We start from the raw sequence: 25,759 nt of genomic DNA, 5'->3' as shown, positions 1-25,759 counted from the left end.
TTGAAGGACCTCTTCAAGGAGAACTGCAAATCACTGCTCAAGGAAATAAGGGAGGAGACAAACAGATGGAAAAACATTCCATGCTCATGGTTAGGAAGAATCAATACTGTGAAAATGGCCATATTGCCAAAGTAATTTACAGATTCAATGCTATCTCCATCAAGCTACCACTGACCTTCTTCACAGAACTGGAAAAAAACACCTTAAACTTCATATGGAACCAAAAAAGAGGCTACATCACCAAGACAATCCTAAGCAAAAAGAACAAAGCTGGAGACATCACGCTACCTGATTTCAAACTATACTACAAGCCTATAGTAATCAAAACAGCATGGTACTGGTACCAGAACAGAGATATAGGCCAATGGAACAGAACAGAGGCCTTGGAAGTAACGCCATAATCTACAACCATATGATCGTTGACAAACCTGACAAAAAACAAGCAATGAGGAAAGGATTCCCTGTTTAATAAATAGTGTTTGGAAAACCATGTGCAGAAAGCTGAAACTGGACCCCATCCTGACACCTTATACAAAAAATAACTCCAGATAGATTAAATATTTAAACATAAGAGCTAACACCATAAAACCCCTAGAAGAAAACCTAGGCAAAACCATTTAGGACATAGGCATAGGCAAGGACTTCATGACTAAAACACCAAAAGCAATAGCAACAAAAGCCAAAATAGACAAATGTGATCTAATTCAACTTAAGAGCTTCTGCACAGCAAAAGAAACAATCATGAGAGTGAACCACCAACCAACAGAATGGGAACACATTTTTGAAATCTACCCATATGCCAAAGGGCTAATATCCTGAATATATGGAGGACTAAAGCAGATTTACAACAAAAAAAACTAACAACCCTTTCAAAAAGTGGGCAAAGGATATGAATAGACACTTTTCAAAAGAAGACAATTATGCAGCCAACAAGCATATGAAAAAATGCTAATCATCACTGGTCATTAGAATGATGATATACTATCTCTTGACAGAATGTCAGTCATTAAAAAATCTGGAGACAACAGATGCTTGAGAGGATGTGGAGAAATAGGAACGCTTTTACACTGTTGGTGGGAGTGTACATTAGTTCATCCATTGTGGAAGACAGTATGGTGATTCCTCAAAGATCTAGAAATAGAAATACCATTTGACCCAGCAATTTGAACACTGGTTATATACCCAAAGGATTATAAATAATTATATTATAAAGACACATGCACACGTATGTTCATTGCAGCACTGTTTCCAATAGCAAAGACCTGGAACCAACCCAAATGTCCATCAATGATAGACTGGATAAAGAAAATTTGGCATATATGTACTATAGAATACTATGCAGCCATAAAAAAGCATGAGTTCATATCCTTTGCAGGGACATGGATGAATCTGGAAACCATGATTCTCAGCAAATTGACACATGAACAGGAAACTAAACACCAGATGTTCTCACTCATAGGCGGGTGTTGAACAATGAGAACACATGGACACTGGGATGGTAACATCACACACTGTGGCCTGTTGGGGGTTAGGGGACTAGGGGATGGATAGCAGGGAGTGGGGAGTTTGGGGAGGGATAACATTGGGAGAAATATCTAATGTTGGTGATGGGGGAATGGAGGCAGAAAACCACCATGGCATGTGCATACATATGTAACAAACCTGCAAGATCTGCACATGTATCCCAGAAATTAAAGTAAAATGAAAAAAAGTAAGTAAAAGAATTTTAATTGGCTCATGGTTCCACAGGCCTTACAGGAAGCATGATGCTGGCTATCTGTTTGGTCTTCAGGGAAGCCTCAGGAAATTTACAATTATGGCAGAAGGTGAAGGGGAGACAGACTTATCTTACATGGCCTGAGTAGGAAGAGGAGAGAGAGTGCAGAGGTGCTACCAATTTTAAACAAGAAGATATCTTAACAACTCACTCACTATATAGTACCAAGTGGGGAAGGTGCTAAACTATTTATAAGAGCTCTGCCCCTACCAGGCCCCACCTCCAACACTGGGTATTATAATTTGACATAAGATTTGTGTGGAGATGCATATTGATATCATATCACAGGCTAACAAAAAAAAATTAAATCAGAGATGAAAAAGGAGTTATTACAACTGATACCATAGAAATTCAGAGGATCATTAGAGACTACTATGTGCAACTATGTGCCAGTAAGTTAGAAAACCCAGAAGAAATGGACACATTTTAAAACACATTCAACATTGAACCATGAAGGAATTCAATACCCGAATAAATCAATAGCAAGAGTTTGAAGCCATAATAGAAGGCCTTTCAGCAAAAGAAATCCTGGAACCCAATGGAATCACTGCTGAATTTTACTAAACATTTACATAGCTATAAAAATCCTACCCAAACTGTTCTGAAAAATAGAGGGAATATTTCCAAACTCATTCTACAAGGCAAGTAGATACCTAAACCAGACAATAACATATCAAAAAAAGAAAACTATAGGACAAAATCTCTGATGAACATTGATGCAAAGTTTATCAACAAAATATAAACAAACTGAATTCATCAACAAATTGAAAATATTCATCATGACAAAAAGGAATTTATCCCAGGGATATATTAAATTAACCATTTGTATAACATATGTATTATTTTGTAGTTGATTTCTTGCACACAGTTGGTGTTTGTTTCTGTCTTTTCTCACAGACTATAACTACCTGAGACTGGGAAATTTGTGAAGAAAAGAGTTTTAGTTGACTCACAATGAGGCAGGCTGTATAGAAACTATGGTTGGGAAGGGCTCAGGAAACCTACAATCATGGTGAAATGGTGAAGGGGAAGCAAGCACTTTCTTCACATGACAGAGCAGGAGAAAGAGAGCAAAGCGAAAAATGCTGTGGACTTTTAAACAACCAGATCTCATGAAAACTCACTATCATGAGAACATCAAGGGGGAAATTTTTCTTCATGATGCAGTCACCTCCCACCAGGTCCCTCCTCCCACATGTGGAGATTACAATTCAACATGAGATTTGGGTGGGGACACAGAGCCAAACCATATCATTCCATCCCTGGCCTTCCTAAATCTCATGTAATTCTCACATTTCAGAACACAGTCATGACTTCTCAACAGTCCTCAAAAGTCTTAGCTCATTCCAGGAGTATCTCAAAAGTCCAAGTTCAAAGTCTCATTTGAGACAAGGCAAGTCCCTTCTGTCTGTGAGCATGTAAAATAAAAAACAATTTAGCTACTTCCAAGATACAATGTAGATACAGGTAAATGCTCTCATTCCAAAATGTAATTGGCCAAAACAAAGGGGCTATAGGCCCCATGCAAGTCCAAAACCCTGTAGGGTAGTCATTAAATCTTAAAGCTCCAAATTATCTTCTTTGGCTCTATGTCTCATGTCCAGGTCACACTAATGCAAAGGGTGGGTGCCCAAGGTCTTGGGCAGCCCCACGCTGTGGCTCTGCAGGATATAGCTCCCCTGGCCGCTTTCACAGGCTGTCCTTGAGTGCCTGAGCCTTTTCCAGGTTCATGGTTCAAGCTGTCAGTGGAGCTACCATTCTGGAGTCTGGAGAATGGTGGTCCCCAATGGGTATGCTGTGTGGGGCCTCCAACCCCACATTTCCCCTCTGCACTGCCCTAGTAGAGGTTCTCCATGAGTGCTCTGCCCCTGCAGCAGACTTCTGCCTAGACATCCAGCCATTTCCATACATCTTCTGAAATCTATGTGCAGCCTTCCAAGCCTAAATTCTTGTGTCTGTGCACCCACAGGCCCAACACCATTTGCAAGCCACCAAGTCTTGGGACTTGAACCCTCTGAAGCAATGTCCCAAGCTGTACTTTGTCACCCAGGGGGAGTGCAATAGCATGATCTCAGCTTGCTGCAACCTCTGCCTCCTGGGTTCAAGTGGTTCTCCTGCCTCAGCCTCCCAAGCAGCTGGAATTACAGGTACCTGCCACCACACTAAGCGAATTTTTTGTATTTTTAGTAGAGATGAGGTTTCACTATATTGGCCAGGCAGGTCTCAAACTCCTGACCACAGGTGGTCCACCTTCCTCAGCCTCCCAAAGTGCTTGGATTACAGGCATGAGCCACCACACCTGGCCCTACTTTAACCCCTTTTAGCCATGGCATCTGGAGCTGGAGCAGCTGGGACACAGGTGCCACGTCCTGAGGCTGCACAGAGCAGCAGGACTCTGGGTCTGGCCCACAAAACCATTTTTCCCTCCTAGGCTTCCAGGTCTGTGATGGGAGGGGTTGCTGTGAAGGTCTCTAAAACACATTGGAGGCATTTTCCCCATTGTCTTGGCTATTAACATTTGGCTCCTCTTTACTCATAAACTCTGCAGCCTTGAATTCCCACCAGAAGAAGAGTTTTTATTTTCTACATGGCAAAGCTGCAAATTTTCTAAACTTTTATGCTCCACTTTACTTTTAAATATATGTTCCACTTTCAGACTATCTCTTTGGAAATGCATATAAGCATATACTGTTAGAAGCAGCCAGGCTACATCTCGAACACTTTGCTGCTTAGAAATTTATTCCACCATATACCCTCAATTATCTCACTCAAGTTTAGAGTTTCACAGATCTCTAGGGCAGGGGCACAATGCCACCAGTCTCTTTGCTAAAGGATAGCAAGAGTGACCTTTATACAAGTTCCCAATAAATTCCTTATCTCCATCTGAGACTACCTTAGTCTGAACTTCACTATTTATATCACTATCAGTATTTTGGTCACAACCATGCAAAAAGTATCTAGGAAGTTCCAGACTTTTCCTCATCTTCCTATCTTCTTCTGATCCCTCCAAATGATTCTAACCTCTGCTCATTACCCAGTTCTGCTGTTGCTTCCACATTTTCAGGTATCTTTATAGCAATGCTTAACTTCTGGTACCAATTTTCTGTATTAGTCCGTTGTCACACTTCTATAAAGAACTACCTGAGACTGAGTAATTTATAAATAAAAGAGGTTTAATTGACTCACAGTTCCACAGGCTGTACAGGAAGCATAGCTGAGAGGCCTCAGGAACTTAAAATCATGGTGGAATATTAAGGTGAAGTGAACATATCTTACCATGGCAGAACAGAAGAGAGAGAGTGAAGGGGTGTGTATATCACTTTTAGTCAACCAGATCTCATGAGACCACATTCAGTATCACAAGAACAAGAAGCATGATATCCTCCCGTATGATCCAGTCACCTCCTACCATGTCCCTCCACCAACACTGGGGATTACAATTCAACATGAGATTTGAGTGGGGACATAAAGCCAAACCATTATCAGTGTTCAAAACGTGTTCATTTTATTAATATACCTCTTCTCCTTTACCTTCTTGGATAAATAGTGTCAGATGCCACTTAGTTGCTCAAGAAAGCAATATGTTACTTGATACTTATTTCTGCCATAATTTTATTGTCTCCTCATATGCAATTAATCACTAAATCCCATGAATTCTAGCTCTTAAAATATTTTTTGAAATTTCTTATTCTCTACACCCCCACCACTAGCACCTTAGTCCAAGTTTCCCTCTTCTCTTTTGTGGACAGTGGCCTCATGAGTGATCTCTCATTGTTTGAGGTCAGACTGATATTTTAAAAATAAAAATATGGCTATCTTCATAGTCCTTTACTTAACAGCTCAAATGATTTTTTTCCCTTTTAAAAGAAATTCTTTAATAGTAACATGGCTTAGAAACTCCTTAAGGTCATACTTTGGGTTATCTTCTCTTAAACCCCTCCCTGGTGGCTATTTATTTTTTCCTTCTTACTGTTATATGAGGGTACTCACACATACTCTTCTCTCTGTATTCTTCATCTTCCTCTTTTTCCCTCTCATATATAACTTTCCTTTAGGTAATTTTCAGTGGTACTTTTTTACTCAGTCTTTAAACTAATTAAGTCTCATTTTCATTTCATCTTGTCTCCTCTCTTTCTGACATTGAAAGCACTTGCATTAATTGCTTAATGTGTGCCTTCATATTAGACCAAACCACTCTGTTCTGTCCACTGCTGTGCCCCTAGATCTGTCATAGAATAGGTGGATGATCACATTTCTTAAGGATACTGGGCAATGGGATGTTATATCATATGTAGGGTTAAAAATTTTTTTTTAAAGAAAAATGACAATTTGATCATATATAAAGAAGAAAAAGATTATTCAATTAACTAGATTGAAACAAGATTTGAGAAAGAAAGAAGATAAAGTAGTACCTTATTAAGAAAGGCAGGGAGATAATAGTTTACTGTCATCACGTTAAATTATTATCATCATTATTAGGACAAACAGGGTCAAGAATACAGAATGAAGGCTTTGGCTTTACAAATAATAATAGCGATAGTTTGTTAAATGTGTATTATCTGATAAAAACTTGTTAATTTTATTACTCTGTGAAGTAGAAATTTTTATGTCCATTTTAGAGATAACAGCACTGAGACTGCGAGATTAGAAAATTAATCAAGGTCATGCTGCGTCAACACAAAGTATCTAAATGTGGTTGTCCTGACTCCAAACCCAAAGCACTCAAGCAGAGCAAGATGCTGTTTCCCTGAAAAAAACAATTCTTCAAGACAATGCAAAAGCAAAAAAAGAGAAATGCACTTTTTTTTTGAGTCAGAGAAGAGGACAATTGTGTAAACTTAGGTTGGGATGGTTTTAATTTTCTCAGTAGGAGGTGAGGTTATGTGCTAAGAGGGAGGGAGGAGGGCTAGTATTATGGACTTGAGTACAACGGAAACATTTGGAACAGCTGCAGGGAGGAATGCAACGGGGAGTCAACAAGTGATAAATAAAAGAATTGCTGAGATACAGTGAGGGTCCAGCTGAGGTCAGTTGAATCAGTCCCTATTGTTTAGTGATTTTGATTTAGTTTATGAATATGGGGAGAGGAATTGGGCAACAGGAGTTACTGAAATGTGAGGTTTGGTAAGGTGGAAATCACAGAGAAACAGAGAGGAGGGAGACTTCATGGGTTGTAAGTGCATTAATAACCTAATTAATTTTGTGAATTTTGGCAGAGGGAACAGGAAGGGTGTGATTCAGAGTCAAGAAGAGCACATTAGTAAACTACTTGAGATCATGATAGAATGGATAGACCACAAAGAAAGGAAGACATAGAAGAGGTAGCTAAACCTCAACCAGAGCAAGATGTTGTTTCCCTAAAAAAAAAAAAAAAAAAAAAAAAGAAACAAACAAAAAAAACCCAAAAAATTCTTTAGGGCAATGCAAAAGCAAAGAAGGAGAAATGCCGATTTTTTTTTTCTTTTGAGTCAAGAGATGAGGACAATTGTGTAAACTTAGGTTGGGATGTTATCTTGAATTCTCATAAGATATCATGAGTTTGGTATTTTTAGTTCCATTTTATATACGAGGAAACTAAAAGTTAGGTAAATTAAATACCTAGCAGAGAATTTTAATCCTGGTTGTGAAAAAGAAAAGATTCAGGGACAGACAGTTGGGTAGCAGGGACTATACTCATATCCAGTGAGCCTACTGACTTTGATGAGGACTGTGGAACCCTTTTGTAACATGTGTTTTTGTGGTTTATATGGTTAAATTGCTTTAATTATTTAAGATCCATTAGTAAAAAAAAGATACATATTTTCTTATATGTAATTCTTATGAAATCCAAGTGTACTACTTCACACATTTCAGGTCATGCAAGGTTTCTGGGGGAAGGTACACACCTGTTAATTGTTACTAACACCCTCAGACATATTTTATTGGTTAGGCTATAGTGCTGTTGATTTTTAGTTCTTGCAGCTGGATGAAGCCGCACATTTTGAATGCCTGAAATTTGACCTAAATAGTGTTGACATTACAGTGACTGTGAGTGATGGAAAAGGAAACAAAAAATCTTGGAATTTTTTCCTCTACAGAGACCTCTTCTCCTCAAATTAATAACAACAACAGACTTAGAAAATATCTCTTGAATTGCAGACTGCAGCCAGCAGTACAGCTGCATAGTTATGAGAGGCTCATGGGGACTCCTGCCTTTCAGGCTAAATCCTTCCACTCATAAAAGTACCCGTGTTGTTTTGTTAAAGTGTCCTCTATGCTTGTTGTTTTATTTATTTTATAAAAGTTAAGTGTCGTATAGAATATCTCCAATGCCTAACATGGACAACTTTAGGAATCTACATTTATTTTGTTGTGATTTAAAAGAAACAGAAATGGGAAAATACAATTGAATTTAATAAGTGTCTATTGACAAATACATTAATAAGTAAAGTACTAGGTTTGTAGGAAGATTCCAAAGTGATTGAAGCATAGTCTCTGTTCTTAGAAATGCTGTGGTTTAGGGATACAGATAGGCATTTAGAGCAATGATTGTAATGTGAATCATGAGGCTGTTTTTGTGAAAAGCACTTGAGAAATGTTTTGGTAATATAAAGGAAAGAGAGATGGCTTGTCATTGAGTGTCATTACTATTAAGGATACATAACATAGATTTTGATAGGTAGGTATAAGAAGAAAAAGCAGTCCAGGTAGACAGCATCTCAGTATCACTGGCAGCAAGCAAGAAAGTGAAGAGAATTTTCATGAAGTAATTGAGATTGCTCTGAGTAATAGCCCAAGCTACATTAAGAGAAACATGAACTGAGGGGAAAAAAAGTTGCAGGAAACCAAAGAATGGTCAATTGAGGCCATGTTAGACATTTCTGTAATACATAGTTAGGAAGCAGGAGCAGCATTTTACAGTCAGTGATGGACAGTGAAAGATTTATGAGCAACTGAGTCAGGTAACAAGATATATTTCTTTATTTTTAAGCCTCTTTATTGATGCATGATTGATATATAAAATCCTGTCGATATTTAGTAATACAACTTGATGTGTTTGGAAATAAGTGTGCGCCTGTGAAACATTGCCACAATCAATGTAATAAAGGTACCCATTACCTCCAAAAGTTTCCTTTGTTCTGTCCCTCACTTTTAGTTGAGGTTTTTTTCTTTCATGGTAAGAGCAGTTAAGATGAGATTTATCCTCTTAGCAAATGTTAAGTATACAATATTTAAGCCAGAGGTTAATCACAGGCCCTACATTGTACCGTAGATCTTCTGAACTTACTTATCTTGCCTATCTGAAATGTTGTAACATTTGATCAACACCTTCTCATTTCCACCTACCTCAGTGCCTGACAATCACCATTCTACTCTCTGCTTCTATGAATTTGACTATTTTAAAATTCCACATACGAATGAGATAATGCAGTGTTTGTCTTTCTGCTCCTGGTATAATGTCCACTAAGTCCATCTCTGTTAAATAATTGATCCTTTTTAATGAAAGAGATTCTGAATGAAGGAAAAAGAAGAGAAATGATCTAGTTGTCTTCTTGTCACTTCTCTTTCTGGCAATAAAGCAGATCTGGTACCTGACTGACTTTCCTCTAGCAGCAACTCAAAAGCTGGGGTGTGTGTGTGTGTGTGTGTGTGTGTGTGTGTGTGTGTGTTGCTGTGTTCAGAGATACTAAATCTGTTTATACCTTCATCACTGATGGGATAAGACAGAACTAATCCCATAGAGAATAAAAATGTAATGAAGAATATCTAGAAGCTATAAAACCATCCATGTTTGCTCTTGCCTTCATAGTTATTGAAAAAAAAAGAGCCTAAATAACTTGAATTTCTGCTCTGACAGTTGCTTGGGAATGAGAGTAAGGAGATAAAGTCTATGAAGGTTGAGGAGCCCAAATAAGAGGCTCCTTATATAAAGCTGGAAAAATGATTTTAGTGGCATTATGAAGATAAAAGGGAATAAAACCAAGCAGAAAGTTACAGAAAAACCAAACAAACAATAAAACAGCTAAAACCTCTGTTAAACTTGGCATTTGGAGGAAAGAAAAACAGTCAACCCTCACTTCATGTTGTGTTGATACAGGAAGAAAAAATCAAGATATTTTAGGTTGGTGGTTTCTTCTTGAAACAAGTGGTCCCAACTTTAAGAAAATAATTCTAACATATATTAAAAAACTTAAATAATTTTACTCCCAAATTAAGCATAACTTTGATAACAATGACTAGGACAGTATAAGAAAAAAAATATCTCTTACGAAAGTCTTAAGCCAAATAATATCAAAGAAAATTAGCACTGTCTAAAAAAATAATGATTCAGAATGAGCCAATTGCATTTACACAGAAATGAAAGCATGAGTTAATGCAGGAGATACCTTGTTATTATAAAGGTTGAGTATTCACTGATTTATGTATGCATGCATTCCTTCATATCATTGTCTACATACATACAGATATTATACAGACATTGAGTACCTATTATCTTTAAGATACACTATGAAATATCATATATGAAAATATTCATTTTCAATATATTGAACTCTATACTAAAAGGTGTTATTTAATCTAGCAGCAGGAAAAAAAATAAATGATTAGTATAACTCACCATACATGTTATGTGTAATTGTTTCCTGGTACTTAATTTCTCCTTATTCCATATATATATGCAATTTTCATCTGAACATAGGCATTCCAAGAAATACATGTTTTTAAAATGTGGGCATGTGCTTTCCAAGAATAGCACACTACATTCCCCAGACTTCTTTGCAAATACATGCTGCTGTGGGACTAAATTCTGGCCAAAAGGCTGTGAAATAGAATGATGTATGTAGCTGTCAGTTCTCTTAAATGATAAGAAGCTTACCTGATTTCATTCTGTTTTCAATTTATGCTTACAGAAATGTTGAAATTATGTATAATACCCTTAGAAACAATATAAAGATGAAGCCACAACAACGCAGGAGTCTGGAGTACATTCTGTACAAGACTTGCACTCTTCATACCTGGTCTATTAAATCAAAGCAAACTTTGATCTTGAACCCATTCTTACTTGAGATTCTTTTATAGTTGCTGAATCTATATCCCAATATGCCACATTGATATAATAAAAAGGAAAATCCATATAATAATTTCAGTAGATAAAGAAAAAGTATTTGGAATGTTTCACAAAACTTTATGAAATTGGGAATGGAAGAAAATTTTATATCCCAGTAAAAGACATAAAAGCATCTGTAACATTCATCCTCATTAAGAATTTGGTCGATTAAAGATCATCATAAATTGTTAGACACACTTCCTATCAAGAGCTGCTTCTTTCTTCTTGCCTTGAATCCTATTAGGCTCTGTGAAGAATATGTCAGAAGTGATGCTGCACCAGTTTCTGAGCCTAGGCCTTAAGAAATTAACAGCTTCCACTTCCTATTTCTTGCAGTGCTCCCTCTGGGAGCCCTGGTCATCAGATAAAAAGTTGAAGTACACTGAAGATAGCTTACTGGGAAAACCATGTGTGAGAACTCACATTGAGTCTCAGATAAGCCCAGCTGTTCATTCATTGCTGGCAAAATGCCAGGCATGTGAAGGAAGCCATTATGGACATTCCAGACTAGCCCATCTATTAGCTGAATATTAATGAGTGGCCACAAATGAAAATACATAGAGCCAAGAATCACATAGTCAAGTCCTCAGTATACTCTTAAGAATAGAAAAAAAGTGCCTTTACTTGCCAAATAATTCTTTTTAAAAAATTCACAGATTTTATTAGTTATCACGGTTTTAGATTCATGGGAAAATGGAGCAGTTAGTATGAAGAGTTCCCATATACTTCCTTTTCTGTTTGATTAGTGTGGCACATTTTTGTAATTAATGAATCCATTGTTAACTGAAGTTCTTTGTGTTGTACAGTTAAATGGATTTTGACAACTGCATAATGCCATGTATTCACAATGAAAGTATCATATAGAATAGTTTTACTGTCCTAAACATTCCAACAATTTTCACTCCCCTCCCCACAACCCTTAGCAACCACTAATCTTTTTACTACCTCTATAGTTTTTGCCTTTTCCAGAGTGTCATATCATTGGAGAAATACAATGTATGTCATTTTCAGATTGGCTTCTTTTACTAAGAATCATGCATTTAAGTTTTCTCCATATGTTTTCATGATTTGAAAGCTCATTGATATAGTTTGGCTGTGTCTTCACACAAATTTCAACTTGAATTGTATCTCCCAGAATTCCCACATGTTGTGAGAGGGACCCAGGGGAAGGTAATTGAATCATGGGGGCTGGTCTTTCCTATGCTAATCTCGTGACAGTTAATAAGTCTCACGAGATCTAATGGGTTTATCAGGGGTTTCAGTTTTTGTTTCTTCCTCAATTTTTTTTGCCGCTGCCATGTAAGAAGTGCTTTTTGCCTCCCACCATTATTCTGAGGCCTCCCCAGCCATGAAGAACGTAAGTCCAATTAAACCCCTTTTTTTCCCCACTCTTGGGTGTGCCTTTATCATCAGTGTGAAAATGGATTAATATACTCATATTTTTTAATCACTGAATAATATTCCATTTTATGAATGTATCACAGTTCAGCCATTCACCTATTGAAGGACATCTTGTTTGTTTCCAGATTATGGTGCTTATGAATAAAGCTGCTATGAACTTGTGTTAAGTTTTTTGTGAGAACCTAAGTTTTCAACTCAATTAGGTAAATACCTAGGGCATAATTATTTAATACTATACTGTAACTATGCTTAGCTATGGAAGAAACTGCCAAAGTGTCTTGCAAAGGAACTTAACAATTTTGAATTCTCACCAACAATGACAAATTGTTCTGGTTGCTCTGCATCTTCACTAAAATTTGATATTGTTAATTAAATTTTTTGTCATTTAATATATGTGTAGTGATATTTCATTGTTTTAATGTACAGTTTCCCAATGACATGATGTTGAGCATTTTTTCATCTTTGCTACATATGTATCTTCCTTTGTGAGGTGTTTGTTCAGCTCTTTTGCCTATATTTAGATGGACTTTTTTGTTTTATTACCATTAAGTTGCAAGAGTTATTTGTATACTTGGATGCAAGCCCTTTATTAGTTTTGCAAATAATATTTCCCATTCTGTAGCTTGCTTTTTAATTCCTTAACAGTGTTTTTGCAGAGAAAAAAGCATTAGTAAAGTTCAGCTTGTCAATTTACATTTGTCTATGGTCCATTTTGAATCTTTCTTGGTGGAAAGTATAAAGTCTACATCAAATTTCTTTCTTTTTCGTTTTTTGTCAGTAGATGTCCAGTTCTTCCAACATCACGTGTTGAACAGACAATTCTTTCTTCACTGAATTGCCCTTGTATCTTAGTCAACAATCAGTTGACTATATTTTTATGGGTCTATTTCTGGTTCTATATTCTGTTCCACTCATCCACTTATATATTTGTTAGCCAGTATCATGATGTTTTGACTACTATAGCTTTATACTAAGTGTTGAAGATGGTTAGTTCAGTCCTCTGAAACTGTTAACAGTATTATGTTAGCTATTCTACTTCTTCTGCCTTTCTATATAAACCTTTGTGATTGTCAATATCCACAAAGTAATTTGCTAGAAATTTGAATGGGATGGCATTGACTCTACAGGTCATTTTGTGAAAAACTGCCATCTTAAAAGTATCAGGTCTTGCTATTCACAAGCATATACTATCTCTCTGTTATTTAGATTGTTCATTTCTTTGATCAATTCTGTAGTTTCTTTATAAAGATCCTGTACATATTTGTAAGATTTATTTCCAAATATATCTTTTGTGGATGTGTGTGTGTGTGTGCTAATGAAAATGGTGTTGTGTTTTTAATTTAAATTCTAATTGTTCTTTGCTGGTATATAGACAATCAATTGACCTTTATATAATAACTATGCATAGTGCTGCAATGAACATGAGACTGTAGCTGTATCCACGTAGCAACATTTCTGTCAACAATGGACTGTGTATATGATGATGGTCCCATAAATTGGAGCTGAAAAATTCCCATTGCCTGGTAAAGTGGTAGTGTTTGTAACATTATAGCCCAATGCATTACTCACATGTTTATGATGACGCTGGTGTAAACAAACCTACTGCACTACCACTTGTAGAAACTTATAATAATTATGTATAGTACAGAACATTTGATAATTCTAATAAATGAATGTTTCTGGTTTATTTACTATACCATACTTTCATTGTTATTTTAGTGTGTGCTGCTTCTACCAATTTTTTTAAAAGTTAACTGTAATACAGCCTCAGGCTAGTACTACAGGAGGTATTACAGAAGGCATTGTTATCATATGAGCTGTCATCTCCTGCTGGAAGCTCCGTGTTATTGCCCCTGAAGACCTTCTACTACATGTTGAGGTGGAAGACAGTGATATTGATCCTGACTTTGCAAGGTCTGGTCTAATGTGTGTGTTTGTCTTAGTTTTTAAGACTTTTAAAAGTATTTTGTTTTTGTTACTTTTTAAGCCTTTAAAAAGTAAGAAAGGTTTAAAAAGGTTTAAAAAGTAAAAACAAAAACAAAACTTTTAAAACAGAAAAAGCTTATAGAATGAGAATATAAGAAAATACACAATTTTTATTAAACCTGTCTAATGTGTTTGTATTTCAAACAATGTGTAATTATAAGAGTAAAAAAAATCAGAAGTTAAAGTAAAAACATTATAGTAATCTAAGGCTAATGTATTATTTAAGAAAGACATTTAAGAAATACATTTAGTGTAGCCTAAGTGTATGGTGTTTAGGAAGTCTACAGTACTGTTCAGTAATGTCCTAGGTCTTCACATCCAGTTGTCACTCATTCAGAGTAATTTCAAACTCAGAGTAATTTCCAATCCCATAAGCTCCATTTATTGTAAGTGCTTTATATAGGTGTTTTAGTTTTTATCTTTTCTATTATAATTTTACTGTACTTTGTTTAGTTATGCTTAGATACAAAAATACTTACCATTGTGTTTTTAATGCCCACACTATTTAGTACAGTCACATGTTAAACCATTTTGTAGACTTGGAGCAATAAGCAATACCATATATTCTGGGTGTGTAGTAAGCTATACCATCTAGATTTATTTGGGAAAAGTCTACGATGTTTTCACATGACAAAATCACCTGATAATGCATTTCTCAGAACGTATCATTGCATTAAGGTACTTATTATGGTATAAAGGTGTACTGTCCACACAGTGTAGTGTGGGTACTTTATAATAGTCTTTCCAATTTCTCCCTCCTCTCACTGAAAACATTTTTATCATTTATTTCATGTGTTACAATCACTTAATACAGTTACTATTTGTCTTTGAACAAGGGATTATCTATTCAATTAATTAAGAAAAAGAAAAATGAAATATTTTAAATTTATTTATTACATCTCTGATGTTCCTTCTTTCTATATGTGGGTACATATTTCTGACCTATATGTTTTTTCTTCTCTTGAATAACCTTTGTTTGATATTTCTTGCATGAGAGATCTGCTAGTAGAAAATTACCTTAGTTATTCTTTTGAAAAGTCTTTATTTCTCTGTAACTTTTGAAGAATAGTTTTCTGAGATGCAAAACTGTTAGGTTCATTTTCTTTTTCTTTCAATACCTTATATCACTTCACTTTCTTTTTGCTTGCATAGTTTTTATGAGAAACTGATGTACATTTCTTATCCATGTTCTTCTAAGTAGAGAGCCCCTCATACCTCTGGCTCCTTTTAGGATTTTCTTCATTTTGAATATAATATACTCAAGTGTAGATCATTTGGGCATTTATTCTTCTTGGTGTTCACAGAGCCCTGGATCTATTGTTTGGTGTCAGTAATTAAATTTAGAAAATTCTCAGCCATTATGACCTCAAATATTTCTTGTTCTTATTTCCCTCTTTCTTTTCCTCTTATGCTCCCATAGCATGTATTACAACATTTATAATTGTCATACAATATTTTATTTGTATTTCATTGTATTTTTCCCTTTGCATTTCAGTTTGGGAGGTTTCTATCGATATGTCTTTCAGCAAATGGATTCTTTATTCATCTGTGTCCAGCCCAATTATGAGCCCATCAAAAATATTCTTTATATTTCTCACATAATTTTTATTTCTACCATCTCCTTTTCTCTCTCATTGTTTCTATCATTCTACTTATGTGGTCTATTTTTGCATACTGTCTAATATTTTATGAGAGATCTTAATGTATTAATTATAGTTGTTTTAAATTTGTTATCTGATAGTTCACAAATGGTATCTCTTCTGATTCCGGTTTTGATGTTTACTTTGTTTCTATAGACTGTATTATTATTGGCATTTTAGTATGACTTGTAAACTTTTGTTGAAAGTCAGGCATAAGAGCTGAGAAAATTAGGCATTTTGTAAAGTTTCATGTTAACCTGGCTAAGAGCTAACCTGTGTTTCACGTGTAGTGTGGCAGTAGGTACTAGAGACTTTAGCTTCATTGTTATTATTGCTTTTTCTTCCCTGTTGCCTTTGAATTTCTTTAAGAATTCTCTCTTAAACAGAGTCTGCATCTTCAAGTTCTCTCAATTGTTATCCACTGTCATTACACTGGTGCTCAATTATTGTTTCTAATGTCTTCTAATTCTGATAAGGTAATCTCAGCTCTGAGTTTGTGTATTCACCTTTCCCTAAACCTGGAGTCAGTAAATTTCCTGATAGGCCTATAAAAAGTCATTGATTTTGAGTTTGTTCCTATTTGTGTTTATTGTGAGGATAGAAGTTATGAATTCAAGCTGATTGAATGCAGAGCTGAAACTATAAGCCTCCCCAATGAACATATTTTAGGTCAGCATAACTTTGATACCAAAACAGTCTAGCATAATAAAGGAAGGAAATTTATAAGCCCATCTGACCTACAAATTGTGAGATATAACAAAATGATTATTGTTTTAAGCCATGAGGTTTTAGGATAGCTTGTTATCTAGCAAGAAACAACCAAAATATTGTCAGGAGTGGTGGCTCACGCCTGTAATCCCAGCACTTTGGGAGGCCGATACAGGTGGATCACTTGAGGTCAGGAGTTTCAGACCAGCCTGGCCAACATGGTGAAAGCCTGTCTCTACTAAAAATTCAAAAGTTGGCCGAGTTTGGTGGCACACACCTGTAGTCCCAGCTACTTGGGAGGCTGAGCCAGGAGAATCAATTCAACCCGGGGGCCGAGGTTGCAGTGAGCCAAGATTGCGTTATTGCACTCTAGCCTGGGTGACAAAGGCAAAACTCCATAAAAGAAAGAAGGAAATAAGGAAAGGAAGGAAGAAGGAAGGAAGGAAGGAAACAAAGAAAGAAAGAGAAGGAATGAAAACCAACATATTAACTACATTAAGTTAAGTTACAGTTTATAGAAAGTCTGGCAAAATTACTGGACACAAATCAATATGGAAAGTCAATTGAGTTAAAATTTTACTTAAGATTGATGAAAAAGACCTAACTGATGGAGAAATACATCATATTATTATCTATGAAAATGCAATGTTCTAATATTAACCTCCTCAAATTGACCTATAAAATTAATCCGATTGGCCGGTGCAGTGGCTCACACCTGTAATCCAAGCACTTTGGGAGGCCAAAGTGGGCAGATCACCTGAGGTCAAGAGTTCGAGACCAGCCTGGCCAAAATGGTAAAACCCCATCTCTACTAAAAATACAAAAATTAGCTGGGTATGGTGGCGGGCACCTGTAATCCCAGCCACTCTGGAGACTGAGGCAGGAGAATCACTTGAACCTGGGAGGCAGAGGTTGCAGTGAGCTGAGATCGTGCCACTATACTCCAGTCTGGGCAACAGAGCAAGACTCCATCTCAAAAAATAATTAAAAAAAACCTCCATTAAAATACCTTCAGTTTTTGGTGTAAATTACATTGTCAATTCTGTAATGTTTATAGAAGAAAAATAAGGCTCATACCTACAAAAGAAGAATCATGTTTTGGGGCTTTTCTTACTTGACTTGACAGAGGTGATGACTTTGTATCAGTATATATATAAATACTGATATATATATATCAGTTGTTGTTTCTTGATATATATATATATATATATATATATATATATATATATATATATCAAGTAATTGATAGGATTGAAGAAGGGAGATCTAGGAAGGAGTTGGCAGAGTATCCTTAAAAAATGTTGGCCTTGCATGTTCAATTCAGCCAGTAAATTTTCCCTGCCACCCACGTGAGTGGATGAACATCATCCCATCTTAATTGCCAGGAGAAACCTGAATTTCTACCATTTGTTTTTCAAAACGTCTCATATACAAGCATTTTTTGACTATCAACTTACTGCAGTGAACACTCAACGTCACTAAGAGGTAAACATAGCTTTTATGGACGAGAAAGGAGAAAATCATTTTTTAAAAAAGTTTGATCTAATGAGGTCACGTTAATATCACTTCCAAGCTTGAAGCAGAGATCTTAACTCTTGTCCCAATGCCACAATGTCTTAATATATTTATAGAAATCTTCATGTAGGAAACTGAGAGAGAAGAACCACCCTTCCCCCTTCTCAATTTATTATTTATTCCCTTGTTTCCAAAATGAGGAACACAGTATATACTGCAAATAACACCGAATTAAGACAAGTTGAAATAATGGAAGGTAGGAAGCAAGTTGGTTCTTTCCTAAATTATTTTAGTATCAAGGCTTTCTTTTTCCCATTAAATTGTATTAGTTCAATTTTATAGAAATGAACTACTAAAGATTGATATGTTGTCAGAATTAAATAATATACTAGAAGAAAAATGTATATACTATTTGTGTTCAAAATTGTAAAGTTTGTCCACAACAATGTAGAGAATCTGAATGGCCACACATGAAAAATCCAACATTTAGAAATCATTTCAAAGGGTATTTGGGTATTTGTAAAAGAAAGAAAGTAAAACTCCAACTCTTCCTTTTTTAGTGTCATGCAGTAATTACAGGAATTATTTGATGTGCTGAAAGAAACTAGATGTAGTACAACTTGCATGGATTTCTCTGTATTTTACATAATTCTTAATTATTATTTCCTCGTTGGTTTAAAATGAACTTCACCTATTTGTAGACATAGTTTTCAACTCTCCTCCTCCTAATTTTTGGCAGATTACCATATTGACATTTGTGGAAACTTGCTTTCTTCATTGATATTTATCAATTTAGCACACATCAAGGGCTTTTATCATCACACAATAGTACTGTAATTGAATTTAGTATATATTATTATAAATACTTTTAAATACATTTAAGGACTATTTCATAATTTGGTGCTTGGATAATTTTGAAACTTAAAAACACTTGACAGATGCATTCACATTTGTTAAAATTGACCCCAACCCCATACCTCCCTAACCAAGACTGAATAAATATTCCAAGTGTCTTCATAGCAGGTCATGGGGTCATTCCAATTGGAAAATAAGAGTTCAGATGCTATTTCCTTTACCTAAGCTAATTCCAAACAACTGTTCCTTTTGTCAGAAAAAAAAAAAGAAAAAGAAAAAGAAAAAAAATTTAGCCCAGTGGGAAAGCTCTATGTTTGGTGCTAGTTTTTGGCAGCCTAGGTCATCCAAAGATCTCATTTTTCTTTTTGGTTATCCTCAGTCAGAAGTACATGGGGATAATTATTTTACTTCTAATCCAGCTTCTATTGTTTACTTCATCTTAAACATATATAAAATTAGCATTTATTTTGGGGTGTTAGGGATCATAATGCTCCTTATTATAGAATTTCTCTTATCTGTTGGCCAGGAACAAATAAACAAGGCAGCCCCAGAGCTCAAATTGCAGCCTGATAGGTTTCTAGAAGGACCAAAATAAGAAGGCAGAAGTCAGAGTGAGGAAAATACCAAGTTTACTAATAGAACTACCTACACAGAAAAGAAGCCACTCTGAAAAAGTTGAATTGAGCCCTTAAGCTGTGCAAGGAAAAAGACTCAGCCCACTACAGAAAGAAAGCCCAATAAATACAAAGAACAAGCTGATTTATTTTTCATTTCATACTTGTATTGCCAAGTGCCTATTCTGAGTTAGCTTTCTGTTTGAAAGACCTTGAGGGTTCAAACACTGTATTAATTGGTCAAGTTAAATCACTTGCCCACTGCCTTTGCTGTAACACCCACATTCTCAGCATAACCATTGGCCACCTGTACTCAGCATGTTCTCACACATGGCCATTAACTCTGCAAACTAATGCAAGCCAAACAAAGCCTGAGGAATAAATGGGTTGCCATAAGAAAACAATTAAAATGTCACCTGTTGTGAAAAGACATATTTAATCAAACCTAGGCAAAAAGACCACCCAAGATTAAACAGAAGTTTTTCTACAAGTCTAGTATTTACAATACAGGTGCATGTTTGTGAATGAGTGATTGTGATGAAAATATATTTACTTGATATGTTTGAACACTCAGAATAAATGTTCCTGATGTAACAAAAATTTACTTAAGTTTGTTCTTTATAATACTATGGATCTATTTTTTCTTTAATAATAAAAAGTAAATTATATTTTATACAAATCCAATAATTAATGAGATTAATGAGTAAAAATACCTGATTGCTAATTAGATAACCCATTGTATTCATTCAGATTTGTGAGTAAATTATGCTAAAATTCGAAAGATGTATTATTTACTTAAAAATAAACAATCATGGAGATACCTGTATGTAATTTCCAAATCTTCTAATTGCTTATTTCTTTCTTTAAGATAGATTTAAAGTGGTCCTTTAGATTTACAACATATACATTTTAAACACATGTTAGAAAAAATAAAATTATTGCATCTTATTTTAAATTTCTGTTAATAAAATTTAAATTTCTAAAATTAATGGAGGAAAGCATCCATTATATGATTCTACAAGAAGGACTAAATATGCTAAATTCACACTAGAAAGTATTATTTGTGTTAAATGTTTTGGGAAGAAAATAATCACACATTTAATTCACAATAAAAAACAGAAGGTACATTTGTTATTAAAAGAAGAGTAAATTTTTCATAATTAAAAGTTGTAGGAGTAAAACTGTATGATGAAAATGGTAAATCGTAATTGCCTCTATCCCAATAGTCTCATTGGTACCTATTTTTAAGCACTTTTATTTGAACAAATATTATGCCAGATTTGAATGTTTTGCCTGAAATTTACAGAAACGCAACTAAAAAAATATTTGGACCTGAGTTTCTGTATCTGTAAAATAGGGATAAATATTCTTTTGTTTAGAGTCTATATGGTATTCAAAGTGACTGAGAACAGTCAGGATCAAAACCTGTCTGCCACTTGAACTGTGCAACTGAAGGCCAATTTCTTAAACTGTGTCACATTTTGTTTATCTGTAAATGGGCTTATATTAGCAACTGCCTGATAGACTTGTGAAATTATATTATTTAATGTAAGTCTAGTTGCCTTCTTAGAGCAGTAGGCAGCATGTCAGTCTCATAATGTAAGTCAAATGCTGACATGCACCAAATACAATTTGTTTATTATCAATAATGTTGCTATTGTTTCATATTTTGCATGTTTCTGATGATTTCAGGAGATAAAATGTGTAAAATCTCTGTTCATTTAAAAGATGTTCCTTATATAATTCATAATTAAAGATTAAAAATGTGTTTTTATGATTTTGAATGTGAACTGATTTTTCAAAGGCAAAATATAGTTATAAACATAAGGCTTAATAAATTATACCAACTAATGAATTTACTACAAAAGAAAGCAAAGACTATAAACAAATGTTTGTGATTCATTATATCACAGACATGCAAATAAATGCAACAGAATAAATGCTTAATAATTCTATCTCTATTATGGAGCCTTTTTTGGCTACTAGGGTCTTTCTGTTATTTTCCTCTACTTTATGTGTATAAGACATGTATTGGCATAGTAACATAGTATAGCTGTTCCACAAAGTTTAAATTCAGTATGCCCAAAATTGCCCTCATAAATTTTCTTTCTTTCTTTCTTTTTTTAAAGAGGCAGAGTCTTGCTCTGTTGTTCACGCTGGAGGGCAGTGGTATGATCATAGCTAACTGTAACATTGAATTCCTGGACTTTAGACATCTTCTCACCTCCTCCTCCCAAAGAGCTGGGATTACAGGTGTGAGCCACAGTAACTTGCAGGCCTTAAACTTTCTCCTTTCAAGTATATCTACCCAGGCATTGTTTATACTAGATTTACCTAGTTCTAAAAATTGATATTGTTCAACAATTATTATTGATTAGCTTGTGTATGCCAGAGAGATTTCATTATTCAGTTTTTCACAACTACTCAGTTATATGTTCCTATGAATTCTACCTCCTAAATAGCTCTTGAAAATTATCTGTTATTTTCTTCTTCATGCTTTGGTTCAGGCATGAATCCTCATCATCTTTTGCACTGAACTATTACAATAATCATAGTTTTCTACTTGTTCTCTCAATCGTTGTTCTTGGCCTTTTAAATCTGCTTTCTACTTTGTCTGTTCCCCTCCCTTCCTTTTCCTTCCTTTTCTTCCCTCACCTTCCCACACTTCTATAGTAAGAAACTGCTTGCTCTTCTTGGGAAGTGCCAGTAGCTTCTATGACTTTATGCTTTTGGATTGTTTTCTCTGCCTGGCATATACTTAGTTATTTATTTTTAAAGACAGGGTTCTTCCAAGCTGGAGTGCAGTGACACTATCATGGCTCACTACAGCCTCGAACCCCTAGGCTCAAGCAATCCTCCCACCTTCCCTCACACCTGGTAGCTGAGACTACAAGCGTGAATTACCAAAGCTGGCTAATTTTTATTTTTGCATGTTTCTTTGTTGCCCAGACTGGTCTCAAACTCCTGGGCTCAAGTGATTCTTTTCCCTTACCCTCCCAAAGTGCTGGGATTAAAAGCATCAGCCACTGTGCCCAGCTCATGTTCTTCTTTCTTTAAACGATGAATTCTTCTCATTCTTCATAAGCCAGATAAACGTCATGCCCTTTGAAAAGACTTCTCCTTTGACACCCTGGAATAAATGATTTTTTCTTCCTCTGTCACAAGACAGTGTCATATACTCCTACTGGAGGATTTACTGCACTCAGTTGAAATGGTTTTTGTTTTGCCACCATTGAACTAAAAGCTATATTCAGTTGGTAATTGTTGTTTGATTTTTAATACATGTTATCACACTTTAATTTTTTTCAAACAGGAATTATTTTTATCTACCATTTATTATCACTATTACTTTATTTAAAAATACTATTATATCAAAAGTTGGAACTATATAATATGTTACCTAATCTTTAGTGTGTATAAAATTTTGACTAAGTTACTTTGTTTGGATATTTTTGTTATTTGTTTTCCTTTTTGGTTTCTATTCATGAATAATATTTTATTATTCATGTTTATCTACTGTCATAAAGTCATATTTTTCTCTTCTGATAGTTTTATTTATATATGTGGTTACATTATATTTACTATTTAAAGGTTACAAGAAAGGATTAGGTAGAAATGTCTGATTTCCAAAAGGGAAAGTGAAAAACACTTGAAACATGTGAATGGCAGCTGTAGTTCTTATCCTGCTTTGGAACACCTGTATTCTGATCTTTGCTTTAATAAAGAGTACAGAGACTTGTTTGAACTCTTCCTGTTGAACTATATCCATCCATAATTGGGTAAAAATAGAGCTGCTTTTAATTTTGTAAATACAGTAATATAAGCTAGTGCATAAAAAGCATTCTGGCCTTTTCAGAAGAATCAGTAAGAAGAAGAATGATCATCACAACACTAATGAAAATAGTAGCATCATCATAATATATTGTGGTATTATACAAAAAAATCTGAGTTTAATTAAAATTCATGTATGGTTCAAAGAATAATTTTATACTATTAGACCATTATCTGGTTATTAGTTGTAAATACTTCAGAATAACAACATAGTTGAATAGGGCATTTAATACAGATCAATTGTGTGTTTCCTCAAATGTGCCTTTTAGACAGAAGTTTTTGGTGTCTTTTTTGAAGATTTTTCTACCACATATTTTTTTTGAATTCTAATTTTAAAATACTCAAAGTCTATCAAATAATTCAAAATAAAATCAAAGCCCTTGCCTTGCTTCCCTTCTCCTCTGGTGCTGAGCAGAAGGATCAGAAGTGGCTGCTGAGACCACCAGTGAAGAACAGCTGTCTTATGAAACAGCAGGAAAGAGTGCTCCAGGAAGGACAAGAGGAACCCCAAATAGAGGGCTGTAACATGAAAGCATGTGTGTCTGGAGGGCGAAAGGCAAGATGACTATGAACTTCTGAAGCTGGTAAATAAAATGGCGTGACAATATAAATGAGAAAGCATACCAAAGGTAAACCAAACACAGAAATGTCCAAAGGAAATGCAACTGAAATTCAGACTATTCTTTAACTTGAGTATTCCTAACCAAACACAAGTTTTAAAAAAATTCAATAATTGTTAAAAAGTCACTTGACACTAGCATTTCCTTTAGGTAACATTTTTATGCACACTGCCAGGCAGCAAAATGAATTGAATTTATCAATTTCTTATTTCCAACAGTAGTGCCTTGGACTATCTACATTAAGCAAAATCTCTGCCTCTGCCCACAATACCCTTGCCACTGAGATTCTTTTTTTTTATCTCTTCCTGAAATGCTGCTCAAAAGCATCATCTTCCTAATGCTTTCCAAGATCACACTCCTTCTGTCAATCCCAGCATTTATTTTATGTACCTCTGTCCAGCTGCTGCTTCTGGTTCTGATTATATTTCTAACAAATTCCTGTCTCTCATATTTTCATGTGTGTTTTGAGGCTTGTTTTATCTCTTTTGTTGAATTTCAATTTGTCATTGGATCAAATGGTTTTATGAGGCAATTTTCCTTAAAGAAATATGGCACTGGGTGCAGTGGCTCATGCTTGTAATTCCAGCACATTGGGAGACAGAGGCAGGAGGACAGCTCAAGAGTTCGAGGCTGCAGTGATCCATGATTGTGCCACTGCACTCCAGTCTGGGCAAGAGAGCAAGACCAAGAAAGAAAGAAAGAGAGAAAGAGAGAGAGAGAGAGAGAGGGAGGGAGGGAGGGAAGGACAGAGAGCAAGAGGGAGGGAGGGAGAAATGGAGGGAGAGAGGGAGTGGGGAAGGCAGGAAGGAAGGATTTTTTTGTTAGATTTGTGTGGTCCCATAATTTTCCTGAGGCTTCTGCCCCTTTTATAAAATGTAGTCCCAAAATCTAAAGGGCTTGATGATTTAGGTTGTCTCAGAAACAGCTCTTCCATAGATACGTCTTCTCATTGCTTCGTCCTTAAAAAATACGCATAGATACACTCAAATGAATTTTTATCCATTTTGTATTACTTTCACATATACTTAATAGGCAATGTTTATGAATTCTTTCAATAAATATTTATTTTGTCTCTCCCATGTAGCCTTTCTTTGTTATTGCATCCAACAGTAATAGCTCCGTTCACTACCCTGGCCTTAAGATATATGCTACGTTATTCGGCAGTAAGATCCCTGACTTGTGTAATGGAGGAACTCAACTCAGAATGTATGAAGAGCTTTCCCAGGCTCATAGTCATTAAATGGGATGATGTGTATGAAGTCCTTAATATAAAGGAATGGCTCTGAATATTAGCTGTTATTATAGGTAATTGTGGTAATTAGTTCTACTTAATCGATTCATTTGTGATGTTTTTATCTCCCTAATTAGACTCTATTACCCTTTATAGCACTTATTGAATTTTTACTGTCTTGTGTTCTGTTTGCAGCTTAGCAAAGTGGACAAAGTATTTGCTAATAGTTTGATTGACGACAGGAAGGCAGAAGTTGGGGAAAGGGGAAATAAAAGAACCAAAAAACTCTAACAAAGGCAGAAAGTCTGTGAGATTCAGATGGTCAAAGGCAGGAATTGGGTGGAAGGTGGAAGCTGTTGGAGGAGCTTCCCAGAAATAATATCCTAGAAGAAAGCTGAAAAATTTATTCTTCTGACAGTTTCTGGCTCAAAGTACAGTTCTGCAAAACAAAACAAAACAAAACAAAAAAATGTAAACATTATTTAGTCCTAAGACC

General features: G+C 35.3%; 1 long non-coding RNA gene across 3 annotated transcripts in view; it reads right to left on the bottom strand.

Annotated features, from left to right (window-relative positions):
* LOC105712368 (uncharacterized) overlaps positions 1-25,759 on the bottom strand; it is a 71,272-nt gene that overhangs the window by 24,376 nt on the left and 21,137 nt on the right. For 2 of the 3 annotated variants that reach the window (XR_010337292.1, XR_001106303.3), the window contains one exon: positions 24,755-25,702. The exons of the other annotated variant lie outside the window; for it this stretch is intronic. This is a non-coding gene — a long non-coding RNA (uncharacterized LOC105712368). Of the gene's footprint in view, positions 1-24,754; positions 25,703-25,759 lie in introns of those variants that run through there. 3 annotated transcript variants of the gene reach the window in all.

Source organism: Aotus nancymaae, unplaced genomic scaffold (assembly GCF_030222135.1).
Source record: "Aotus nancymaae isolate 86718 unplaced genomic scaffold, 86718_ANA_hifiasm-v0.15.2.pri h1tg000048l, whole genome shotgun sequence".
In the NCBI taxonomy this organism is placed as follows: Eukaryota; Metazoa; Chordata; class Mammalia; order Primates; family Aotidae; genus Aotus; species Aotus nancymaae.
The sequence above is the reverse complement of the archived record's forward strand: the minus strand, read 5'-3'. Positions and strand labels throughout refer to the sequence as shown.